Consider the following 18,036-nt stretch of genomic DNA (forward strand, 5'->3'; position numbering starts at 1 on the left):
AAAGATCATGAATTAAACATTTAAACAAGTAATTCCTATGATCTATAAAAAAACTGATAAGAACATGAATATTCATATCAAAGTTTCAAGAAGATATGAAAACATAAGATCATGAAAAATTGATATTTGCCATTGTAAATGGATTAGAACAACCATTACACCATCTAAAACAAATTTTATAACACCAAAACAGTTTAGGGTAATGTTTCTAGTCCATTTCCAGCAGCAAAAATTGAAAAACTGCAATCTGCATGACCAACTCGTTGAGTGCACTAACCTACTCGCCGAGTTGGTTGAGTTTATGCTTGGACTCGTCGAGTCCCCCCATGGACTTGGGGAGTCCCCTGTGTAGATAGCTAAAAATTTTGATTTTTACACTATTTTGCATCAAGTATTAACAAACAAGCCTAGTCTCTGATACCAATGATGGGTTTTGAGCATTCTAACACTCCTAGGTGTACATGCAACCCTAGAAAACCTTGGATTTATGTTTGTCTAAAATACATGCAAAATATGATTTCCAAGGTTCATAATCATATCTAGTATACATGGGGAACTTTTAATCTAAAAGTTGGCTAGAATACATACCTTGTAGTTAATTTGATTCCTTGAAAACCTTTAGAGCCCAGCACCCCAAGTGTGATGCCTCAAATGCTTCAAACAACACCAAGTGTTTTGGAATGACTTTGAGAGAATGTATAACAATCTAAAAATTAGCTTTCCCTCTTTAGTTCTTAGTGTAGCTGATTTTGGTATATCATATGTTCTTTATATAGTGTGTCACATCTAGGGTTACACCATGTAAGCCCTAATGTGACATGACTCTTCATTTCCATGACCCATGGGTGTGTAACTCCCATGGAGCATCCTATGGGTTTAACCCAACTTGATAATCGATGGAGCCCTTAGCCTAATATATAAGTTATGGATGATATACATAATCAACCCATATATTTAATTAGTTAACTTTTGATCACTTAATTAATTCCAAATTAATTCTTAATCAATACTAATTAAATAATACTATTAATATATTATAACTTATAATATATTAATAAACCACAAGTTTTATTTCTCTCATTAAGTCTATCCAAATGCATGATGCCATGCAACCCAAAAGGACCATGTCGGGTCGGGTCAAGTACATACCAAATATAGTTATGGACTTAGACACCTTATCCAACAGTAGGTAGGGGTTAGACTGTTCGAGGGATATTTGGTTTCCTTGCTTGCTTACTAGGTGAGTCTACTCACTATACTTAGCTTGAGTGGTAATCTATGTGTGACCGGAAGGTCTTATGTTCTTATATTAAGTAATTTGATATCCCACATTATCTCTTTGTGATCTATGTTGTGTATTATACTGAGTTTACTGAGTTAGGACCGGAGGGTCCACCCGAGTTATAGGACGAGAGGGTCCCAATGAGACTCATTGACCGGAGGGTCTTATTCGAGCATAGCCAATAGAGGCTAATGAGATTTGTGTTGTATTTTGGGAAACTCACTAAGCTTTGTGCTTACCGTGTTATGTGTTATGTGTTTCAGGTACTTCTCATGATTACGGGAAGGCGCCCGCTTGATTGTACACACGGCTCGAGACTATGTTGAGAAGTCTGGGATAACGACATTATTTTGTCGATTTGTGTTGACCTTTGAGATAATTATGTTTGGAGAAATTATAAAATAGTTTTTATGTGTTTTACAATAAAAAAAAAAAAATTTGGTTTGAAAATTTTTGGAGTTACACTTTAATCTTCAACTTTTACCTTAAATATTATTATTTGTGTTATAGATTAATTGATGAAACTTATAACAATGAAAAGACATTTAAAAAACAAACCATTCATGTATTTTTTTCTTCAAATGTTATATATTAAATATAAAAGTATTTCAGGTCAAAGTTGAAGAATAAAGATTTCAAAAGTACAAAGTGGATAATAAATTTGGGACGAAGTTAGCTGTTTTTTTCCTAATTTATTAAGTTTTAGTTTTTTTTATATATTTCTTAACTTATAGGGTTTTCTCTGATTTCTGAAATTATTATTTCTAGTTTTTTTATTCATTTCCGAATTAAGTTTTGGTTTTTTTGCGAAATTTTTAGTGAGGCTAATTTTCAATTTTATGGATGAATGTGGCTTAATCGAGGACCGAAGACGATGAGGAAAAAACATATTACATTGAAGTATTGTACTTGTTGATGGCAATATATTAATGGAAGAATGTTGTAGACTCTATCCTTATGTTAGTTTTAGTAATGGTTAATATTTTATTTTTATTTGTTTTTTATTCTTTAATTCATTATAAGCCTAGATTCCAAAATTGGCAAATACGACTTTAAAGCTTCTTTTTGTTGTAAATATGAAATCGGATGTGTGTTTTTTCCTATTCCATATAAACATAAGAAAATGATATGAAATCTTATTTAGTTGAAAATTATTATGTATGAGGTTTCATAGGAATGTCTACACACACACACACACACATATATATATATATATATATATATATATATATATATATATATATATATATATATATATATATATATATATATATATATATATTCTGTTATTATCCTATTTCTATTCTCTTTATATTAAGTTTGTCATTTAAGTAGTTAGTGTTTGGTATTTGGTATGATGGAATTTAGAAAAGAATAGAATTTAGTTTATTTCATAAGAATGAAAAATATATTTGGTAATGAAAAAAATTCCTAGAGGAATGCAATTCCTTATATTTTATTAATTTGCAGCTAGTGGATGTTTCAGTTTTCATTCAACTTTTGATTACAAAGATGCAATTTATCTGTTAGTCGTTGTTACTTATATATGTAGTGTTTAAAACATATTTTCTTTTTGCTAAATCAACCAAAAAAACTCAAATAAAAAACCTGATAATTTTTTCCAAAGTTGTTAGGTTGTCAAGGCCCTCAATTTGTCTTGGACCGGTCCTGTATGTTGTGTGATAGTACTTTGTAGTAACTCATTAAGCTCTGGCTTACAGTTTTAGTTTATTAATTTTGGTACTTTATATGATCATGGCAAAGCAAAGGCATGATAGTGCACATCCTTCGGATTTTATGTTATTAGATTTTGGGATACTCTGATTTAGGAACTATACTTTTAAAACTATGTTTTTTATAATCAATTATTGTCTTGGGGTTGTTTTGGAAAAATGAATATTTTACTCTGACTTTTAGGATGTTACAAGTTGGTATCAGAGCCCTGGTTTAAGAGAATTGGATCAACATTCGTGTGAATCCAAACTCAAACAATGGATCAGTACAATCAACCAAAGTAAGAATGTATAGCCTAAACTACCCACACTGTTATTTGTTTATGATGGTTATTATAGAACTGCATGCTAGTTATAAGCTAGGGATCTTTAGGATTTTCATGATAGAATTGTATGATGTATAGTGGCTGATAGCCTAGGAGGACTTATTGTATGTTATATGAAATTGACGTCATTATTTTAGTTACGTAGTGTGTAGATAATAGTTGTACATAACTAAGATTCTATAGCTTGAGAATGTTTGGTTTAGCTTTATTTTATGTTCTTGACTGATAAAGGGCTTAGGGTAGAATCACGTATTCACTGTCTATATGATCCAACTTTATGTATGATTAGCTTGCACGAGTGGCTATAATGTTGGTAGAAGTTTCATCAATATGTGGGTATAGCAGGCCAATGCAGGAATGATTAGCTACTCTTAAGATAGTAGAAGCAGGATATATCTGTTTCCTATATGTTTGGGCCTAGTGGTCAGGAATTACGTATGAAGGTCTGCCTGATATTTTTGTAATATATTATAGTCATTCAGTTTCCCTGCATAAATGCTACTTGATTTTTGCTTTGAGGGGCTCATATTGATGTGAGTTAATATGCTAAGTTACATGCTGCAAAGGTTAAATAATTTTAGAATGATGGATTTGGTTGTATTGTGCAGCTCTCGTTTGAGTCTAACTATTTTAGAGTTGGGTCTTGTAATCGAACGATTATTTAAGTTTCGTTGCATGTAATTATATTCATGAAGTGGTTAGATAACATTAATAGGAGTTTTGCAACATCTGATGGCAGAGTGAGGTGGAGATCCTAGGAGAGCCTAGGAAGTGTTTTAGTGCGGTTTCTATGCTGTTTAGCGGGTATTAGGAGTAATATTATGAATAGGTGGCTTAGACGACACATGACTGACTCTTGAAGAAAGTATGTATTGGTGTGAAAGGTTGTATTGGGCACGTACAACTCAAAGCACATGATCCATACTCGAATAAAGGAAAGTCATAAGGATTCTAAATAGCTAGTTGAGGGTAGCTAACATGGTTGGATAACCTGACTCGTGTCAGGGTTTCTGTATCTGTAGATCTTTTGGTTATGGTTGTTTAAGCTGAGGATGATTCTAGTTATAGGTGGGGATTTAGTGGCCATATAGGATTGGGTTTTAATGGTGCAAACTTAGGTGAGTTAATTGATTTGAGGCCTCGAGGGCCTTGTTCGATGGTAGTGCTACTTGAGTTGCGGGACTCAAGAATGAAGTGATTGGTATGATCAGCTCGAGGATTGTAGCTAGAGGCTGAGTGATTGGCATGTGGACTGGAATAACACTATCTTTTGTAGTATGGTAATGTGAGATTGCATAAGAGGAGTTTTGCGGATCGAGGTTCTGTGTTCTTTGGATATAGGCAGGTCAGGTACCAGATTGATGGTTTGTGAATTATGGACAAGGTAAGTTGCAATCCATTTATTCTAAGATCGACAATTGGTGCTATGAATGGACTATCATAATTATTGCTTGTACATTTGTGCGGGGTTCTTAGTGTTAGAAGTGGTTATGATAGGAAAATTTTGAGGCCTTCATCTTAGATTCAGAATCTCTTAGGGTTTGCTTGGTCCTAATCTAGAAGATCATCTTGTGTATGTTATAGTTTCCAAGATTTAGTGATGGTTTGTACCTGGTTGATCCGGTATGAGATATGGTTTGGTTGTAACACTAGTGGGTGGTAGTTTGAACGCTATATGGGAGAGAAGTAGGTGTTCTGCTTGGTGGATCATCGATATGTTAGAGTTTTGGTCTCAAAAGAGTGGTTCATAAGGATCTGCGGTGCGGGTATGCGACACTTTGATTCATGATTTAGTGAAGTCAGGGGTGTAGAGCAAGTGGATATAAGATGTATGTGTTCAGGAAATACACGAGTTGTCTAGCAATAGTAAGTAGTTGGTCAAGGAGCTCGTAGTAGCCAATGGTTCCTTTTAGTATGCTAATGAATAGACGAGGATGTGCTAGGATCGCTCTGGTTGAGTATCAGTTGTTAAGGGATTTTTCGGCTCGCTATATGGATTGCTATTTATAGTCAAGATTACGTAGTTGTTGATCGGAAAATCAGTTTTACAGATGGGCATGTTCCGCCCCACGTAGATTTTACTTCAATATTTACTAGTTCATTAGATTAGGTTTCAATGCATTCTCAATAATTGATCATTTCATTCATCAGTCTATCGTCAAGTGTAGCTCTATTTTGGAAGATGTCCTTGGTTATTAGGAGTCTAGAATTTGGGACATTGTTGTTCTTCTATCCAAACGGGATATTAGATCTATGTAGAATCTAATTGTGGCATGTCATTCCGACATGGTTAATAGTTAGATGGAACCCACAATAGTTTCAACACCATTTCAGGTTAACTTTAGAAATTTTTATCGAGCTAGTTATGTATTGATGGGATATGTTTCGATCATTCATGAGGATGTTTATGTTAATGATTGAGGGTCGTCACTTCATTAGACCTACAAGTACTTCTCCCTTTATGTATGCTTGTGAGGAAAAGGGAACACAATAAATCCAGGGTTCGTTATGGGTTTCCTTAATGGTGTGTACGGTGGTTAGTTCATTAGATTTTGTTGTAAGGGACATATGTGGTCTAGACAAGATAGAAATGCAGCAGTTGGTTAAAATTATATGCATGGCTCTTATTTATGTTATAGACTTGAATTGGAAAAAGAGTGTGACCGCCTATCTCATTCTCTTTTTTAGTGTGACCATTTTTTCATCTGATTTTACATTGGTAGCATCATGCAGTGTGAAGGGAAATGTGTGTGATAAAAGGGTCTGTCCTAGGTTGTGTTCGGTTAGCATCAAAACGGATGTTGAATGGGTTTCCTGGAAGACATTAGGTTGATAGTTGAGTATCTTTAGACCTGATAGCGATGGTCGTGAGTCTTCAGGATAGTAATGGAACCACGACGACATCGATGTGGTATCGTGAGCTTTTATTTTTAGTGGTTAGAAGGTTCCATCATGTATCGTGAACCATTGGCTATATGATTCTTGTGGGCGAGACCCGGTAGTCAGTTGGTTAAGACTCTTAGGTCTCGGATCGTTAGTCTTATTGGCATGGTTGGATGTCAGTGTGTTGTTTTTAGGAGTCGAGAGATTCGGTGACCAACTAGTTTGGATAATATAGTCAGAAAAAGTTATTTAGTTTGATATATATTACTTGTACACCGGAATTCGCTTAATGAATGTTTGTTTTGGTGGACCTCGTATTCTTGTGCTTTGTCTATTAGCAATTTGGTTTCAATTATGAGGTGTTGGTTCTGAAATTTCGAGTCACAAAGCTCATTATAGATGTCTCTAATGATTTGTCAGTGGATAACTATGTTGGTCTGTCGGAGCCGAGTAGGAGTGTTGACTAGTTTAGTATGTGACAAGTTGGTTTTCGTCGCGATGGTACACTTATGTGCGAGATTACCATGACGATGTTCGGCCGTGAAGATCTTGAGCGATAAAATCTATGTATTTTCGGATATCTTGATTAAAGTGAGGGTTGCCTCATGAAGTGGAAGCAAGAGTTGATTTCAAAGATGAAATCTAATTTAAGTTTGGGAGAAATATAACATCCTGTTTCCTGTCATTTCTTATTTTAGGGCTGGGGCCAGAAGTCGATTGTGTAAAGGATTTAGGCCTTAGGGAGGTAATGTATAGACCTTTGGATGGAGACAATGATGGATGAGATATCTTAACCTTTGAAGTGTTGTTTGAGGCCAAATGGTAGAAAAGGGAAATTCATAGGTTGAGTTCTTGCATGAAATATGGATTTTTGTTTGAGAACTTTTTAGTCCATGCAAGATATCTAGATAATATTGTGGGACTCTTCAATAACTTGTCGTGGATATAAACATCGTCGAAAACGAAGTTAGAATGAAGAACTTATTACCGTTTGATCTCTAAACATCATCAGGGTTTGAGCCCTATTAAAACTCCTTAACTTCCCCAAACCCTTTCCATTCACAGCCTCCACCTCTCCAATGTCCTCCCTTGAAACCGTAACTCTAGTTTGAGTCTTGTGAGCAAAATAAGGTGTTTTAAAGCTCTTTGGAGTGTTCTTGGCGTATCCTTGACAAGAAGGAGCTCATTGGAGAAGTTTTTGTTACATTGGAGGTTGTACTTAGATCCAAACCTTGTTCACCTTGATCTTTCTTCTAGAGGTATAAAGCTTGAATCTTGATGATGTATTTGTTAGATCTAGCTAGTTTTGGATGTTATGATCTTTTGGTAACATTAATGCATAAAGTTTAGATCTTGAAAGTTTGTGAGCTTGTTATCAATAATGTTGGAAACTTTATCCATCTAAATAACATTTTGATTCAGATCTAAAGATTGGAAACTTGGAACTAACAGATTAAGTAAGAAAGATTCACTTTTGGCCCCTTTAGAACTTACAATACTAGATCTTGGTTGCTTGGAGCATTCTAATGGGTAAAGTTGGAAACTTTATCCATTATGGAGTTATTATTAGGAACCATAAAAATTTAATATTGTTCATTGGTTTCCTTCGATGCATTGGTTAGAATTTCTTTATAGATTAAGAAGTTAGGTCTTTTTGTATTGAGTACTTCCTAGCCATGCACAGTCATAAACTTGGAAACTTTATGACTTAAGATGATATTTGGGGTTAGATCTACATTTGGAGGAAAAGACTCAATAGAGTAATCCCTTAAATGGAGCGATTTCATTGAGATAGTGTTCGTTGGGCGTACGACACATGTACGTAATGAGAGCCCTAATTTTGGACCTTAAGTATGCTAAATGTACAAGTTGAGTACGTTGGGCGTACTCACCTGAGTCAACTCGACTACATTTTTGAACTTTTGACTTTGACCAGGATTTGATAGATTTTAACCTAAGGGTATTTTGGGTATTTTGATTCATAGTTGAGATTTATGATTATTTTATGTATAGGTGACTGTTTGAGCTGATGTTTGGAGCAGTGACCTATTCAGCTATCTGTTCAGATTGAGATGTGAGTTTTCCTCATTATACTATGGGTCGAAGGCACCATGATCGACCCACTAAGTTATGTATCCTGGTATATAGGATGTTTTTATGTTGTGGTGATATGTTAGATATATATCCTGGTATATAGGATGTTGTTATGCAGTAGTGATCTGTTAGATATGTATCCTGGTATATATGATGTTGTTATGCAGTAGTGATCTGCAGATCTACCTTATTTGCATGTTGATTGATTATGTGTTTATCTGTTAATTATGTCAACATACTATATTCTAGGTTGAGGCTTTACGATTATGTATGTGATCCAATAGATTGGGGGTAATCCAACCCGATGGTTGTGGACCCAAGGTATTCCATTTCGATGACTGAATAGGCCCGTTACATATTGGCATACCGACCTAATGACTGATTTGGCCTATCGTAAGTTGGCGTTCTAGTCCGATGACTAATTGGGTCATGGGTAATCCAACCTGATGGCTGTGGACCCAAGATTATTTGTAACAACTATCAAATTTCGGCCAAAAGAACATCAATCAATCCCCGTGAATGTTGAAAAGACTATATCAAACAGTTAAAATCATTGTGTTAATTTGAAAGCTTTGAAAAAAAATAGTTACATTGTTACTACTTGTACGCATATATATATATATATATATATATATATATATATATATATATATATATATATATATATATATATATATATATATATATCGGTTAGAAGCGAAAATATAAAACTAAACTTTATTAGTTATTAAGTTCGATACCGCCCCACCCCCGGTAGTGTATGAAGTCCGAAATTTGTTTATATGTATATGTATTAAGAAAAGTGTGTAATAATATTTAACACATGTGTGTGTGTGTATATATATATATATATATATATATAGAGAGAGAGAGAGAGAGAGAGAGAGAGAGACAGAGAGCTAGGTTCAAATGTTTTTAACAACTATTGTGTGCCTAAATGCACCAATGAGAATTCAAGAAATAATAAATAATTAAATAAATCATTAAAGGATATTTTGGACCTTTTATACTTTTATTTAAGGAAATTATTTAATTGAAATCATTCAATTAAGGAAATAAACTAATCATTCAATTAAAGAATTAAACTAAATATATTTAACCTAGATATGTTTGCGGCCGAACACTTCATCATCGACATCAACACCATCACCATCACCGATTCTACTTCTTCTTCTACAATCGACGGATCCAAAAGGGAGCACATACTCTCGTCTCGCAATCGATGATGGATTATGGGGTCGATGAGGCTGAAGAAGGGGATGCGGAGGAGCAGTGGCGCTGTTGTGGCGTCTATGAACACGAATGAGAAGCGAGGAGCAAATGGTAAGGAAATCCCGACGATTGCAGGTACTTGGATGGAGGTATCATCCGGCAGCCTCCTGTTCTTCTTTCTTAGGTCCGGTAATCCAACAACTAGGGGATATAACTGGAAATTATTTACCTCAATCGAGATTGATTTTATCTCGATTTTGATTCAAGATCGAGATTGTGTTCATCATCTTATTAAATTCGATTTCTTCAATGGTTTATTTCTGTTCGATTGAAGAAATATTCTGATACAACTTGCACTTCACAGTCATAAGTTGGATTTTGTTTCAAAAAAGTAAAAATTGGTGTTCATATTTCTAAATCGATAATGTAAATGTGTGTTTGTTTCTTGAATTCATGACTGGGAATGAATGCATATGTGTGTTGATGATTTAATCACAGTTATTGAATTCTGTATACAATAACAGCTCTTGAATTATGTAATGTATTCTATTAGAATTTATCTTATATAAATGTATTCTATTAGAATGTTTGAGAATAATTGTCAATAACAAGTACATTCTGTCAGAATTTATAGTTTTTATTCTCTTAGAATGCATTGAATTTTTTAATTTTTGAATCTTGATTATGTTTTCTTTGTGGATTTAGGTTTTGAAGAGGCTAACATTGATGTGGAGAAGGAAGAAAACATAGAGAATGAGAGTGTATTATACCAGAATGTGTTATGCTACAATGTATAAAATGTTGTTAAAAAAATAATATTCTATCAGAATAGATTAGTGTTTTTGTTAGATTGTGATGTTTTTTTTTTCTTTTTTCTTTCAGAATGTTGTTATTATTCAATGAATCACAATCATACAATGTAATTATTTGGTATATTATTAGTTCAAGCATTGATTTTGTGTATTCTTTTTAGAATGTATTTACTAGTTTATGGTTAACATTCTAACATTCTGACAGAATAAAATCGAATTTTTAATGTTGAATTAATTTAAAATATTCAGATTTTTAAAAATTAAGGAATTAATTATCCCTAAAAATCCAAAAATTTCCTTATTTTAATATAGGTTAATTGACTAAAATGCCCTTATGCTGAAATTTGTGTGATTATATGGTATATGTTATCCTATTCTACTATCATAGACCTTCAGATCATGACCTTTGATTATATTCCATCCGATGGTCCAGATCTGTGCATTCTGGCACACAATAGTTACTAAAAACAAAATAACCTAACCCCATATATATATATATATATATATATATATATATATATATATATATATATATATATATATATATATATATATATATAGACACATAGTTCACACAATATGAGAGTAATACGAATTTATGTAATAAGATTTTGAGTCGAAACCTAAATATATATACATAGGCAATTTTGAAATCTTTGAAAATAATGTGTATATAGGTTTATACATAAAATCATATGGAATATAAGTAGAGTACATCCAAATCTTCCAAATACTTCTCAAAGTTACAAAAAGATTTTAACAATTCTATATAGACCTTTATATTACATTTAGTCATAATCCTATAAGCTATAACCTAGAACTCGAGTAAAGCTTCATATATAGATACAAATACAACAAAGACATACATACATACATGGATCATAGAAGTGGTACCCATAAATCTACTAAAATTATTCTAATATATCAAGTTTAGTATATGAACCTTCCAAAGAATTTGCATGTGAAGGTAATGTACCATCTTATTCTTGATAAATCATTCATTCTCTTCCCCCTCCACACAATTTTATTCCCTTACACATACACCTTCTACAAACATGCAACATATTTAGATGATATATATTCTAATACCCTTATATCTCCAAGATTTGATTCAATATAAATAGATATCTTAAATATATCACATAGAATATGAATGCAATACCACACCCTATATAAACATGTAATCTACGCTAGTGCAAGCGCACATGTCAACTTTCAGCCATGTATTTCATGTATGTGAGGCAAGAAGTAGGATATCAACTTAGTACTACAAATCACTCCAAAGAAATTCAATGGTACTATGAAATCTCATTAAAGTCTGCCATATATCATTCCTTTCCTTGAAATCCAACACAACATCCCCTCATTTTCTCTCCCTACCATCGGTACACAATCTCTCTCTCTCTCACACACACATACACACACACACACACTCTCTCTCTCTCTCGTTTTTGTTTAATCACCTAAAGAGACCAAGAAAGAAAATTGGATGTTGCTGCCTGCGATTAGAGTCGCTGACTTGCCCTCTCTCACTCTCCTTTACATACTTAATAACAAACCCAAACACTCACCTGATCGATCACTGAATCGGCTAGGCAAACCCGTCATAAGCAGCCCCGATTCTATTGATCACCGGAGAAGATAAGTAATCTATCAAACCATCAATTTCTTCTCCTTTTTTTGATTCAATCCCTAACCATCTCGTTCATTCTCTTCTGTTTCATCCATCAAGTTTTAGGTGAGAATCTCCTTTCTTTCTTCGATTCCAGCTCATAAAATGACAAGCCAACCGCCATGCGCCACCGTGGCAAGCGGCGCGTACAGCTTCAACAACTTGGTCTGATGTCGATTTTTGGCTTCAGATTAGTTTCATGAATTTATTGTTCAGGCTTTTCCTTTTTCAATGATGTTTAGATCAAACTCGATACTTTCTAGTGCAAAGCTTGTTTCGTGTTCAAGTTTGGTGAAAAACCTGTCAATCCCAACTCACGTATCTAAGGTGAGTTTCTATGGCCCCACTTTACGAATTTTTACACCTTTGGGGAGAATACATGTATGTTGATGTTGAAATCATGAATTATGAAAGTATGATTAAGTTATAAGTATATCTTGTAAAACTTGTCACAAGCTTTAAAACTTGCATAATTGATAAGTTAAGAAACTATATTTTTCTTTTATGATAATATTATGAAAATTAGTAAGATGCAAGATTATATAAACAATAGACTGGAAAGTGATATAAAAGTTTTTGGTGATGACAAACCACAAGGTTATGTTTAGGTAGTTAAAATGGGTACTAGTAATAACTAGAAAGTAACCTAAAAATCGATTTATGTATACGTGCTTATAGAAATGGTTTAGTAAGTTGCACGTTTGTTAAAAGTATATATTATATACTCGGATAAATATAATAGGGGTTCGACCAATAAATAATATGTAGTATATATTAATGACTCGCAAATTTTATTAATATTATTTATTCCATAATATTATGAAATAAAAATCAAAATACAAATATATATATATATATATATATATATATATATATATATATATATATATATATATATATATATATATATATATATATATATATATATATATATATATATATATATATATATATATATATATATATATATATATATATATATATAGGAAAGAGTTATATGGAAAATGAATGATTAAAGCAACACATATTTGAACCAATGAAAACATGACAACACATCACTTCCACAATATATTACTTGTGAAGAAAGAAATAGACACGTGTCATTTGATTATTGGTTCCGGTAGATGTTGCCCTAGTTATTTGTTTTCCATAAAACTTATATATATATATATATATATATATATATATATATATATATATATATATATATATATATATATATATATATATATATATATATATATATATATATATATATATATATATATATATATATATATATATATATATATATATATATATATATATATATATACACACACACACACGTGACTAAAATTAGTTAATGTAAATTTGATTCATAATGATATAAATGGCTGTTTGAAATAAAAGTTTGTGATAATCGTGCGAAATGTCGTTAATCTAAAACTAAATGTCTTATTAATATGTTGGCGAAAAATAATTGATATTAAGATCGTGCGTTTCAATTAAATTCGAATAAGAAATTTATTATAATCAGTCACTATAATAATGCCACAAGGATACGACAAATATATCAATTCCAGAAGTTATTGGCATTACCGAATGTCGTTTACCTAAATGAAAAATAATTATATTATTTTAGTAAAATACTAGATAAACCATTTTATAGGGTAAATCTAAAACTGCAAAAGTTTCTTCATAAAAACCCTTCTGATTATAACCATTAATCCACAGAGAATGACCAACGACAAGTATAAGTGTTATGTCATTGACCTTATATGGTTCGACCGCCTGTCTGGGAGTTGTTAGCCACAGCTAAGTCTGACGAGACGGATTTCGCATTGACGTTAGTATCATTGAACATTACCTTGTGTTAACCCAATGTGAATGGCTTAAGCATGCCCTATTAGGGTTTCGGTGTGAAAGTGAGGTTTCATGAGTTCGGTTATAAATCATTGTAATATCCTAAAATTCCGAATATTATACGGAAAACGGTACAGTACCGACACAAAGATAAATTATCCTATACTCCGATTAAGAATTAAAGAAAGTAAGAGGAAGTTACCTTACTGATATCCTAATGGTTTTCAAACTAACTAATATACTAATCATTAATAATGATTAGCACATGATAAATTGGGGATCTAAAAACCTATTTAATTATTAATTCTTATACGAAATATGTGACATTTAAATAAAACTCACAAAGGGAAAAACGGTTATTTTGATGTCTTAAAAAATATAAAAATTGCCATTATATATATATATATATATATATATATATATATATATATATATATATATATATATATATATATATATATATATATGCAGAGAGAGAGAGAGAGAGAGAGTGAGAGAGAGTCAAAACTTGTAGATCTCACCAATAAATTTGTTGACGTATTTTAACATCAATTCTCAGAAAATTAAGGCCGTAATTTCATGCAAGAAGCATGGGATCATCAAGTTATGTTTCTGTTATAAATTATGTTATATGCACTCTTTTCGCATCAACATGCATCTGCATAACCACCCAGGCCTTGTTTTAAATTGTTAGGATAAAACTGTAAGTCACTAGTTTCTCGAAGGTATCGAAAAATATTCTTAATCCCATTCCAATGTCTTTTTGTTGGGGATGAACTGAACCTTGCTATCAACTTTACAACAAAAGAAATGTCCAGTCTAGTACAATTGGTAAGATACATAAGATCTCCAATTGCATTAAGGTATAGTACTTCTAGACTAAGGACTTCTTCATTTTCTTCGTACTGACAAAGTAGATCATTGTCAATATTTAATGATCTAACAACCATTGGGGTGCTTAAAGGATTGGCATTGTCCATATTGAAACGTCTCAAGACTCTTTCTGTGTAATTTCATTGATGAACAACTATTCCGTTAGGCATATGCTCAATTAGTAAACCAAGACAATATTTTGTTATTCCAAGATCTTTCATTCCAAATTCTTTCTTCAAAAGTTTAATCACTTTAAGGATTTCTTTATTTGTTCCAATAATGTTTAGATCATCAAAATAGACATCAACAATCACATATCTGGATGTTGTTTTCTTAATAAATACGCATGGACAAATACTACTATTTTTATAACCTTTACTTGTCAAATAATCGCTTAAACGATTGTATCATATGCAATCAGATTTCTTTAACCCATACAAAGATCTTCGTAGTTTTATTGAATACATTTTTTGGGTTTTGCATTTAGTTCTTCAGACGTTTTAAATCCTTCAGGGATTTTCATATGGATATCACTATCAAGTGATCCATATCAGTAAGCTATAACAACATCCATAATACACATCTCTAAATTTTTAGACACTATCAAGCTTATTAAATATCTAAAAGTTGTTGCATCCATTACTGGTGAATAAGTTTCCTTATCATTAATTCTACGTCTGTGAGAGAAACCTTGAGCAACAAGCCTGACCTTGTATCTTAGAATTTCGTCTTTCGCATTTCTTTTTTGTTCGAACATCCATTTATACCCTAATGGTTTCACAATTCCAAGTGTGAGGATAATGGTCACAAAAACATTTCTCTTGTTAATAGAATTTAACTCAACTTCATAGCCTCATTCCATTTGGCCCAATCATTTCTTTTTTAACATTCAATGACAGGTTGTGGTTCGGGATCATCATATATAATATCACATGCAACCGAGTAAGAAAATAGTGCACTTATATTGTTACTTTTATTTTGGGTCACATATTCTATTTGTTTGACCATAATTTAGTGTAGCATCCTCCTTTCCTGGGGGAATTTTGATAATTCTTGTTTCTCCAAGAACACTTTCCTCATGATCTAGTGCAATTTCTACTCCTCTTCTTTTTTTGTTTGTTCTTATCCTTAGAAGAAAATGGTCTTCCATGCTTCAGGCGTGCTTTGGACTCTTGAGTGACTTTATCATCAGATTGTCCATGTGGAATTTCAAGTCGAGCTAGAACACTGACAATTGGTATATATGATTTAGTCACCTTTTATGTCAATAAATGCATTAGATAATCAATTTGCCATTTCTTGGAATTGCATTATCTTTTGAAATTCCATTTCTCATTAATTTGTACGGGGGTTAAGACATGATAAAGAAGGCTCATGTCATGAAACGTCCATTTCTTTAATCTTCTTTTCTCCCCTTAATGATGGAAATTTTTCCTCTTCAAATTGACAATCAGCTAGGTGTGGTGTAAAAACATCACCTATCAATGGTTCAAGATATCTTATAATAGAAACTGACTCATAGCCAACATATGTTCCCAACCTTCTTTGAGGACCCATTTTTGTCCGTTGTAGTGAAGCAATGGGGACATATACTGCATACAAAAAATTCTCAAATGGGATTTATTTGGTTCTTGACCAAAAGTAGGTTGTAGGGGAGAATATACATGATATAAACTTGTTCGCATGTTTATCAATGATCAAACAGGTAAGCTTACATAGCCCCAAACAGTAACAGGAAGTTTGGTCCTCATTATTAATGGTCTAGCTATTTGTGACAACCCGTAATTTATTCCGTCATTGTAACCCGTTTCTGTTAAATAAAACCGTTCGTATTCAAATTGTCCGTTAACTTTTGAGTCAAGTTATTTTAAGTACGACTTTATTTTAGCTTCATAAGTGTCGGGATGCATTATAAACATTAAATTATCCTCAATATTCTCTTGGGAAAATTTCTAGTTTCAATTAAGTCGGGTTACGGCAAATTAATCGGGTACGACCAAAAGCACCGTTTAACGTCGGTATCGGGTATATTTCCTCCGGGTCATAAACTCAAAACCTATATAATGGATTGAGTGACATCATTTTGAAGCTTTTTCTCTCTTTTAAAAAACTTTCTCTCACTACTCTCTCTCTAAAACTCGAGTTTGATCCAAAAACGCCCCTTCAAGCCCTGAAATCGTAAGTAATCTATCCTAACTTGTTGTTTAACATGATTTGTATGCAAATTCGTGTTGGAATCATCCAAATACATCAAGAACATGTGTTTATGGTTTAATAATCCTCCCAAAATCGTAAACACTCCTAAAGAGGGTTTTGAAGCCCCAAAACCCTTCCAAATCACTTCTAGTGCTTAGATATGGCATAGAAACTTGCATGCATGAGCTTAGAACTCCAAAATCTTACCATTTGAGGAATGGACATGAGTTTACGGCCCAAGAACATGCTTGGACTGTAAAACCTCATTCATAGACCATAAACACCTTTTAAGGTGTTAAATTTCCCCTAAACACCTCCAAAAGCTTCTATGAGCTTCCATGAGTGCATAGAACTTTATATTCCTTCATGAGATACACCAAAACATACACAAATGAGCCACACTTGAGTTTACGATTTGGGAAGGTCTCCCAAAACCTTAAACAAGCCTTCTTAGACAATAAACACCCCAAAAGGGTGTTAAAGTGCCCTTAACACCTTGTATGGCTTAGAATTGGACCTAGCACTTTGTATGCTTAACCTACAACCACTAAAACACAAGATTCATGGAAAAACATGAGTTTACGGCCATATACTCATGTTTTTAAGGTAGTAAACTCCCCAAGAACATCTTCATAAACCGTAAACTCCTTTTCCAAGGTCAATTCAAGTCTTGATCACTTCCTAAGCCTTTGATTCCACCCTAGAACCTTCCTTTGTGCATTGTAAGACCATTTAGCATCCAAGAACACACCACCCATGAGTTTACAGCCTTAAACTGATGGGGATATGGTCAATGGGCCATAAACTCCTCAAGGAGTATACTCTTGAGGAGCAAACTCCATGTCTAGGCCTTACACATGCATAAATGCCACCCGAGTCACTCCTAACACTTGATTTGAAGTGTTTTCGCGTTACGAAGTGTATTTACATATCTAATTAGTGGTTCAAAGTCTAATTAGATACAATTGTATATCTCTTCATACTACATAGGAACTTCGCGTGTAATCAAGCCCCGAACTGACACTTAGCATCCTAGCTGACACATTCCTCGTCTGGTGAGTTCATACCCTTACACCTTTTTCTGCGTTTTTCAATGTTTTCAGGAGGG

This window comes from Lactuca sativa, chromosome 4 (assembly GCF_002870075.4).
Source record: "Lactuca sativa cultivar Salinas chromosome 4, Lsat_Salinas_v11, whole genome shotgun sequence".
NCBI classification, from domain to species: domain Eukaryota; kingdom Viridiplantae; phylum Streptophyta; class Magnoliopsida; order Asterales; family Asteraceae; genus Lactuca; species Lactuca sativa.